At 37.2% G+C, this 10,465-nt stretch overlaps 1 protein-coding gene across 1 annotated transcript in view; it reads right to left on the bottom strand.

Annotated features, from left to right (window-relative positions):
• SORBS2 (sorbin and SH3 domain containing 2) overlaps positions 1 to 9,297 on the bottom strand; it is a 168,039-nt gene extending 158,742 nt beyond the window's left edge. The window contains exon 1 of the mRNA XM_067297978.1: positions 9,228 to 9,297. The gene's annotated coding sequence lies outside the window, so the exon portion shown is untranslated. The remainder of the gene's footprint in view (positions 1 to 9,227) is intronic.
• Between the last annotated feature and the right edge of the window lie 1,168 nt (positions 9,298 to 10,465).

Raw genomic sequence — 10,465 nt, forward strand, 5'->3', positions numbered from 1 at the left:
TCTTTTCAGATTTCTACTGAAAGAATACAGATAAAGATATTAATTTACAAGGTTGTAGATAAAAACACCAAAAAATGAGGGATGTTGAAATAAGACTAACAATTATTGCAAATGTAGTGCTCAAAATAATGGTTCACATTACCTTCTGTTAAGAACCATCCCCCCAACTTGCAAATTAAGCTAACGCACATATTTGATTCCTATAGCAACTAGACTGAATACATAGAAAATTAGGAAAACCTTTAATGTTAATTTTTAAGCCTTTGCATTCTTCTGATCAGCAGGGTGAAAAGAAATGGCACATACCCAACAGTCAAAGACTCATTTGAAACCAGAGTACAACAGTGAGGGGGAGGGGGACACAATATAATTTTACACAGTATCTGTATAGCTTTAGGTTATTCATAACAAAATCAGCTAGAGAGAATGGTGGAATGAGCCAGAAATACTCAAGTCAGATAAAATCTAAACTCTCATGAAGCTCTGTATTTCAGACCAGGTTTTATAGTAGTTTTGAATAGAAATAGCATTGAAATATAACTAAAACTCTAGGCTAACAATCATCATGTGAGCCACACCTAATGAAGTTAAGTAACACATGAAATTTTTATATTGAAACATTACAGCCTTTAGCCCCTTCACTTTATTTAGACAGTGACATTTCAAGCCTCAATGTATTTCTGATACAGACAGCACAAAGTTAAACATAACACCAAAAATACATTGACCACAGTTTTCAAGTCTGGTTAAGCATCTGTCAGCTCCCAGCTTGAAAAAAAAAACAATCTGAAGCTAACTCTGGTGCTCATCAAGTTTTAGGAGGCAGAACTAAATGTGCATCTACCAGGACATCCAAAAAACATGGTAAAATATATGTGCATGTGCGTGCATATACGCACACACACATAAAGGCATTTCCAGGAACAGACATACTGTAAGGTTAGCAAATCCATTCAGATGGTGTCATCCTTTTCAGCACAGAGAACTTGATGATGGACTTAAATACTTATCTGAATTAAGAAGTATTATTCAATATTTAAGTGACAAAGACTCAAGTACATCACTTCTGTTCACTTTCAAATTCTTTACATTACACTCCAAAAGGCATTTTATTAGGAATTTTGTGCTGCACTTAAAACTAGAAAACTAAAACCCAGATATTAAGCCCTTTTTGGTGTGATTTTAAAAGCATACAAATTTCCTGTAACAATTTTTAATAAATCCAGGAAGGACTACCACTGTCTTCAGAGAGAAAATCACAAGGGCTTCTGAAGATACCATATTCTGTGCTCATTTCACTTGCAAACTTTTTTTTTTTGCTAAACTTATATCTGTCCTCTTCAAACAGATGTTTAAGCTTTAAAGTCCTTATTTAGAAAGTGCCTTTGGAAAGTATACTATACATACACCAAAGGTTTGAGATAAATCACTGAAGAACAGGTATCTCAAAATCATTACTTCCAAAAGTATTAATCAGACTAGAATTTTATAAGCCTAAACCTGAATTTCAGCACTTAAGGCAGGAGATACTCATTTAGTATGGCTTGTTTTCACAATTAGGTTTAGTTGTGCAAAACTAAGGGTACAAGTTTTACAATCATATTGCACTCACCAAAAAAGGAGGATGGGCCTCAGTCTAGTTCCAAACTTAGCCCTAAAAGTTCATTAACAAAACTATTCGCTTTTGGCATTCAAGAGTCAAAATTCCATTTAGCTATGTAAAAAGGTCCCCAGCAAGTACCATCTACTTGTCAATGTTAAAGAAAATGAGTCCAATAACAAAAGGAGTGGCTTCTTTCAAGACGACTTAAATCACAGGTAATTAGAGCATTATTATTTAGGTATGAAATGTGTAACTTTGTCCTGGCATTATCAGCAGTTAGCACAGAAAAGCATATTTTTGATGAACATAAAGAGAAGCTGTTCCTACACATACTGGAAAGTAAAGCCTAGGAAAGTCTGATTAAAATCTGTACAAAAGTGAAGACAGGAAGTTATATAGAGTGAGAGAATTATACACAATGAAGTCAACAGTATAGTTATTAAGTCATGTTTTGAACTAAAGTCATCTTCCAACTTCAGGCTCAGTTGTTAATTTGAAAACTGCGCTGGCAAATAGATACTTCCCATAAAGCATTCACTTTGCAGTTCTGATACAGAAATCAAAAGAGAAACAAAAAATGAATTGAAAACATTTTCTTTCAAGTTTAAGTTGCTCTCCTTAATGGTCAGGATGGACAAGTGTCTTAAAAAAAAAAGTCAGCTAAGCCATGCACCACAATTTTTCACTTGCCTCAGACTACCCAATATCTGACCCCTATCCATGCAATTGCATTATTCCACTGGTGGTGGAAGACAGCTGTCTAGAACCCGATTTCCATAAGGGAGGCTTACATAATGTCTGTTTGAAAACCTGGGTTAAATTTTTAATGCTTCAGATGAAGTGCTTGTGAACAGCTATTAAGACTTTAGCATTTGGGTCCCCCAATGCTAAAATGTAATATAAAAGGATACAATTGCAGGACATCAGTTTTTCAAATCTGCTCACCAGGATTAGAATTCTTAAGGGTACAAAGACCAAAATGCAAGAAAATCCATGGTATGCCTTAGCATAGCAAGTGTAGGTCACAGAAAACATTTGACTACAAAGCAAATAAGGACTTTCCATATTTTGTTACAAAGAACTCAAATACTGAACTGTATGAATTTCTCAAGGAGCTGCTCATTTTTCCCCTCACACCTGTTTCCCTTCACTCTAAATAGGATGATGATTTTTCCTGAGAGAGGATTATTTCTTCACAGTAGTTTTGAAGCCTGACCACCTTTTCTACCCCTTACCAGGAATGCTATTGTTCAGGCATTTGTCATGCAATAACTACAGTATTCAGGGTGCCTAGTTTTCTGTAGTGTTTTAATTCATGCAAAATGCACCCAATGAGACCACTCTAGCTTTTTGCTTGGAGGCAACCACACCAGTCCCAGCCCTGTAACAGTGTAATACAGATGGCTCCTTGTCTTTCCACAGCACCAATTATATTCCCCTCCTCTTTCCTTTCTAGAGCTTTCATACCCCACAACCTCTCTGGGCAGCCTGTTCCAGTGCTCTGTCACCCTCACAGTAAAGAAGCTTTTCCTCATGTTCAGATGGAACTGTCTGTGTTTCAGTCTGTGCCTGTCACTGGGGACCACTGAGAAGAGTCTGGCTCTGCCCTCTTTACACCCTCCCTCACATACTTACACACATTGATAAGATCCCCCCTCAGCCTTCTCTTCTCCAGGCTAAACAGACCCAGCTCTCAGCCTTTCCTCATGAGAGATGCTCCAGTTCCTTAATTATCTTAGGAGCCCTTTGCTGGACTCACTCCAGTAGCTCCATGTCTCTCTCTAATTGGGGAGCCTAGAACTGGACTCAGGTGGGCCAGGCATGGCCTCACCAGGGCTGAGTAGAGGGGGAGGGATCAACTCCCTCAACCTGCTGGCAATGCTCTTCCTAATGCACCCCAGGATACCACTGGCCTTCTTGGCCACAAGGGCACATTGCTGGCTCATAGTCAACTTGTCCACCAAGACTCCCAGGTCCTTCTCTGCAGAGCTGCTTTCCAGAAGGTCAGCACCCAGCCTGTACTGGTGTATGTAGTAAAACATCTGCCCAAGAACAGCATAACATCTATTATTGTAGCTCAGGTCATAACAGTTAGTCATACTACTGGATTTACATCCATTTGCAGTTTTTAGCTAAACTGCAATTGATTTACACTTTAGAAAATTATAGTTAAGATAGTTACACCACTAAATATTAGGAAAAGCAAACCAATTTAAACATGGGATTAATAGCATCTCTGCAATTATTTAACATAATATATAATTAATTAAATTAATTAACATAGCATCTCTGCAATTATTTCAGTTTTGTTCATAAGAAAACTACTGCCTTAAGCTGGAAGGTATTCTCCTAATGCTTCATTATAGTAAGAGTAACTCAAGTCTACATGTTAACTAAAATAGGTGCAAACTTGCAAACAATTTTTTCTTAGGGTTGACAGTCCTGACAAATTGTGTCCTGAATGTGGCCTTCACTCAGATACAAGGCCATAAAAAATTCATCTGTGAATCAAATGCCACTGCCAAAAGCACATGAATGTGTAAATCTACAGGTATGCAAATGAGAAATTAAAAACCTTTCCCTTGTACTTGTTTAAAGGTAGAATGATAACATGCAAGGCTCAGATTACATGATCTCTATCTGCAAAGCGACCCTTAAAGAACAGGTCTGTTGAGGGCTTCGATTTGCTTTATTATCTGAATGCATGTCAATTTTGGTTTGGTCTTTATTTCTGCTGTCAAACCTGTCAACATCTCACTTAGCTCTTGTACAGTAGCACACTCTTTGATTAGCCTCTTAGATTATTCTTACTCAAAGCAAGCCATTTCATTGCATCAATTATGTTGAAATTTCTTAGATTCCTAAAATCTACAGATTTTTTTAAAAGGAGAATAGACTCAAATTACCATGAATTTGATATCTGGGAGAATGTCAGTGCTGGAAGTTCCCTGTTCATTGGAAATTCACTAGAACTGAAGCTAAAAATAAAAATTTTATGCTGGCAACTGCTGGCTTCTGTCAGAAGTTGCTCATTAAAATGTGTAAAATAGTATGACTAGCTAGTAGCAACTGTCAGACATACATGCTTTATATATGACTTAGTGATACATACTAAACATTTTCCACTGGTATCCCTTTGGGATGCTAGCACTTGCTTATCAGTATAGAGTCCTTAACTACACCTCCAATAGAAAAAAAGTTGATACATCAGACAATAGCTGCCTGAGAATTTAAGAGGGTAAAGGACAAAACACAGGCCAATAATGTGATCTTTACCTTCAGAAGGGAAGTATCCATTATGTACTTTATATAGGTCAATCACTATGGTTTTGGATTGCCTCAGAAGCTACAGTCTGTTTTTGAAATTCATTAGCAAAACTTCCACAGATGCCTCAGTTCTCAAAGCAGCAGCTGTAAAATCAAGTCAAAGCTGCCATACATTGACATATGCATTCTTAGAGGTCTTGTGCTATAGTCTGCTCTGCTTCTGCACTTCATTTCATATATTACATTAAAAATATGAATCTGACCACTCTGCATAAGTGTTTTTTCTATCTATTTTGATGGATAAACTGAAGTAATATATATTTTTTTGCCAATTTACAAGGTTTCAAAAAATTCCTATTTCTGTTCTTTTACTGGTATTCCTCACTAAATCTAGACATGAGTCACCTTAACTCATTAAGGACACCCATTAGATCTCTATCATTACATGCAGTTCAAATTCTTGCTCCAGGTACAAATATCTATACCATGTTGACACAAGAAAGCCTATATATTCCACACCTTCATTACATACTATTGACATGATGTGGAAGAAGATATTTATACCTTTCTGCAAGGTTGCATGCTGTACTTTCTGGGGCTTCATACACTTGTACATATCCATGCTTATTCCCTTGAGAAATACATGGCTTTATTAAACATGATCACACTGTTGAGGTACTCTATACTGAAGAAGTTTTTAATTCAGGCTAGGATTAAGAAGTCTTCAGACAAGATGGAAATATGCTGAAAAGAACATTCAATGGCTAGCCTGCTCTTGACACGCAGTCTCTATACCCTTCCTCACAGATTACACCATGCAATCCCAAGCCCCTTAGGAAGTACTACAGTTGTTAAACTGCAGCAAGACTGAAATAGCTATCTCATCCATTGACTCTGATCAACAGATTGGGTAAGGAACTGGACCCACTGTTTTCAAACTCTTTGAAAAACCACACGGACTCTTCCGCCTTGACCTTCAGTCACAGCTACTGATTCCCTATTAGCAGAACTACTGAGCCTATAAACAAATACATCCTTCAGACCTAAGTTCATCTTATTTTAATTTTATAAGCCTGCAGGGGTTTGATTTTTAGCTATGGCAATTGTAGTTATTGATTGCCTTTCCCTTGTGTTTTCTCATGCATCTGTCTTTTCTTTTGGGTCCTGAAAAAGCAAAAGCATAAATGTATCGCTTTCAGATAAAGCTAATCAGCAACTGCTGCTAAACTAGGGATAAAGTTACCCATCTAACAGTTCAATGTACACTGTTTTAATACTTACACATAAAAATACAAGTGTCTTATTTAAAAGCAAAACTTGCATTATTCCATGCTTCAACATTATCTGCTGAAAATGCTAATTAAACTAGTTTATTGCATAGCTTCTGACTATAGCAAGACTGGGAGGAAAAAGACTTGCTTTTCCTGTCATCTCATTGTTTTTCCCTTATCTTTTGAGTTTTGGGATCTTCAGCATCAATTCTAAAAATAGTGCATTATATTACTTTGGTTAAAGTACTTAAGAACTATATCTGTGCTCTTCAACTCCCTGATGATGGTTAGTGAAGTTAAGGGTGGATAAAACAGAACACTATCTTAATTCAGTTCAGAAAGATGACAAAATAAATTTATTTATGAAGAGGAGCTAGAAATAAAAGAAAAGGCTCCGTCTTTGGAATTTGCTGCTTCACAACAGCACTAGCTGTGACATATCGCTTACAGAACAATAAATCTGAACAGGAAAATACTAGAATTCATGGCTCAAAAAGAAACAAAGCAGAAATAGATCTAAACGCTCATCATTCAGGATGCTTTCACTCCAAGGTTCATGTTGGCCTTCCAAGTATTTACTTCTCCCCATTATCACACCATAGTTTCATATATGAGGTTTTCCATTACATCAGTGCCTTTGAAAGTCTAGCTTTTGCTTTAGCCTGGGCTCAAGACAGAGTTAAGTAACTTTATAAATTCAGAAAAGTTTACATCTCTTCCCTTATACACATTTTGTTACAGTAGCGTACTTTTGTTAAGTAGTTTCATGAAAAGGAATCACATACTATTTGAAGAAAAATGAGCACAGAACATATCTATGGGATAGTCATCTCACAAATAGGAAGCTACACATTATGCCCAACAGTATACAAGGAAAATATAAACTGGCAATGAGTAACAGGCTTAATGTAATATTGGAATACCGACATGGAAAAGGATCAATAGCTGTGTAGTAGGATACAGTGTCGAAGTACACATTTGTTAAATTCTAGTTTATAAGCGAGTAGGGATCATCAGCCAATATTTCAATGTTATGCAGACAGCCTTGCTGGAGCAGAAATATTGTTCCAAGGTCATATTTGATGCAGTTTGCCCACTCAGGTGCAACCTCATCATTGGTGTATTAGATTCAACACCTGATCTTTCTGACAAAGAAGTGGCACTGGGCTATTGCATAGTGTAACATTATACCATGTACCTTAATTTGATATGAGTGTGTTCTCTGGGCACATGCCATCCTTCTTACTCACAGGTTGGTCATATAAGTATACTGCACTTCAGAGGCTAGTTCTGAGGCTAGTCCATTGGCCAAGGGTAGGTAGCACATTCCCACATTAGCTCAAGGTTACTGTGCTCCACAGCCTGCATGGTTCTGTTTGCTGCTTATCACTGTTTGCTCAAAGCTAATGATTTTTTAAATAAACATACCAGCTGTTACACCACTTCATTCTTTCTTTGGTCATCCTGTTCTATCACTTCTATTACAGTTTCCACCTTCTACTATGATACTGTATTTTAGGGTTAATCTACTCGCTTTTACTTCATTGGTATCCTGTTTACGACCACAGTACATGGGCCCAAAGTCACCTTAGAAGATGATCTGTATCAAAAATGTTTGAAGTGACTGTAGTGTTAAAACATGACAGCTGATGTTACTTACATCACTGCAGACCAAGAGGGTTTGACTTTGCATAACCTACAGACTTTTAAGCCATGTAAAACTCTGGATTGAAATCTGAATATCATTTTCTGCTACAGAAATACCCAATTGGTCCTGTATCATCTCATCACCAAGGCCTTCTAGGTAACCTGTTTACAGATACTTTGGCTGATCATGAGCTAAAGGAAAGTGTCATACAATCCTCCCATGCCCATTTGATTTCTACATCAGTGACTGGATTCTACCCCTTTATACCTACCTTACATCATGTGGAATTAGTTAATATTGGATATGCTTAGTTGTTGTTTCTTAGCTCCAATTCATTTAAATTCCTCCTCAAAACCAAATTCTATTGCACCACCTCCATGACCATTACTGACAAGTCACCAATTTCATTTAGAAATAGACCTTACCAAAGTAAGAGAAAATCTAATTTGCTAATCTAAGATCTGCTAAATCTATTTCTTACTGTTATTTCATAAAGGCTCTCTTATGGGCTTACAAACAAGGTATGGAAAAAGCTAGCTCTGCTTGTTTATTAAGGATTTTCACCATAATTATATACACATACTCAATTACAAGCATTCAAGTGCTATACACCATAACTGTACATACCATTTTACAGAACATGGAATATAGAACAGTTTTCAACTTACTGTGTGACCCCCATATAAGGATATATAAAAATGTTCATGGGGGGGGGGTTCCTTCACTAATGAAGAAAAATCCTGGAATGATTCAAGGAAGATGCAGCTTTTCTAAAGAAAATGCACAGTAGCAATCCATTTCTGTATTGTTGTTTTCAAATGCAATGTTTCATTTAGTAGACAGTTGCTGAACATGCTTGTCCAAATACCTTTGCAGGACGTACATACAGAAATAACACACTGGAATTTGGCTTATAATTACAGAACACTGGTTACTAATTTAACTATGAAGATAGCAAACCTCAAATTCCTGATTTCATGCCCACTCAACTAGCCAAACAAATTGTTTATCTAAGTGTGATTTAAATCTACATGACTATTAAATAAGAGTTCATACCAAAATATCATTTAGCTTTCTATAGGTCCAAAGTGAATCAGAATGTTTGGTTCACTTGTCAGCATCATTTAATGCATTTCAGTATTAGACAATTCAGAAATTGTATTATTCAGTGAGAATACAATTGGTAATTTATGAATGAAATGCTACTTTTAATATAAGCACTACCTGTACCGAGAGACTCATTTTACTGACCTAGTTCAAACCAGTTATAATCTCGGAAGCAGACATTGTGCAATTAATACCTAATTCAGAGAAAATCATTTTTGAATTAAAATTCTACAGTATTAACAAAGTCCCATCAGAAGACTCATCTGTTTCAGTTATTCCTGTGCATTTGTCTTTATGTTATTTTCTCTACCACTTCTAGTAGAAAGCTTACCACAGATTGTTCAATAAAGTTTAACCTTCTTGTGCTATTGCTGTGCTTGTGCTCCATGTGGGGTGCTGGCTTCCTTCCTTTTATTGAATGCCAAACGGAGGGACACAATGGGTGTGTTGTGCTCTGTGTAGCACAGTATGTGCTATTATCTTTAAAAAGGAGGTGCGAGCTGGCTGTAATACCACTACCACAGTACAAGTACCACAAACTAATCAAACAGCATTGGGGCATGGAGTCCATTAAAAGCTTGTGCAAAAGCTAGTGCAAAAGCTTCTTATTATGACCTACATACTGCACAGCAGCAGTTGGACAATTTAAACCCAGTTACATTGAGACTGAACACAATGCATGAATTCCAGTACTAAAGAATTAAACGATTTAAGGCTTTTCAAATATGTTCACAAGTTCTGCTTTATATCCTATATTATCCTCACACTACAAAGCACTATGGAAAACAAAAAATGCTTTTCTTAGTGAAAATGCAAGCATAGGATTTTATCAACTATTGGAAACATCTTTCTGAATCAGCAACCATATGGTACAGCATGATAAAATAGTTAACAAAAAGGCAATCATATCAATTCAGCAACAGCTTTAAACAATTCACTGGCCAAAGTCTCCTTTTTAGTGGAAAGATACCAGAGAAGGTTATTTCTTGCATGAAGTTTTGCTCTGAGTATTTTGCAAAATTGAAATAAACCATACAAAGGCATACCTTTTACACGAGCCGAGATGCACAGCAGTTTCCCTTTGTGGAAAAGTCCAGAGGCAGAAGCTCCTAAGCCAATCTGCTAATAAGCAGCACGTAAACCTGAGAGGGGGCTTTTGCCCAGTCTGCAGTACACAGTCCAGCTGAACTGCACACCTGCTTCTTCTGTAATGCCTGTTTACTGGAGCCAGCAGCACACAACAGCAGCAAAAGGGAAGGGCACCACCCTTCTCCTGGATCACCAGCTTTCACTGAGTAGCTAGTGAGCTGTTGAGATAACACTGCAGAGAAACCTTGCCTTTACAAGACAAAACCCTACTCTGCTGCCTGACAGCAGATATGCAGCATTATCACTCTGCATTCCACCTTCTCTGATCAGCTACCAGGAACAGCAGTCACCAGCCTGTCAAAATGGCAGCTTGTAAGCATGCTCAGCTACAGTAATTACTAATATGCCCATTTCTTGCTTCCTCTGGCGAGATTTTTTTTGTTTATTCCATGGTAAAGCACAGCATAATATGCCACATTG

Source organism: Apteryx mantelli, chromosome 5 (assembly GCF_036417845.1).
Source record: "Apteryx mantelli isolate bAptMan1 chromosome 5, bAptMan1.hap1, whole genome shotgun sequence".
NCBI lineage: Eukaryota > Metazoa > Chordata > Aves > Apterygiformes > Apterygidae > Apteryx > Apteryx mantelli.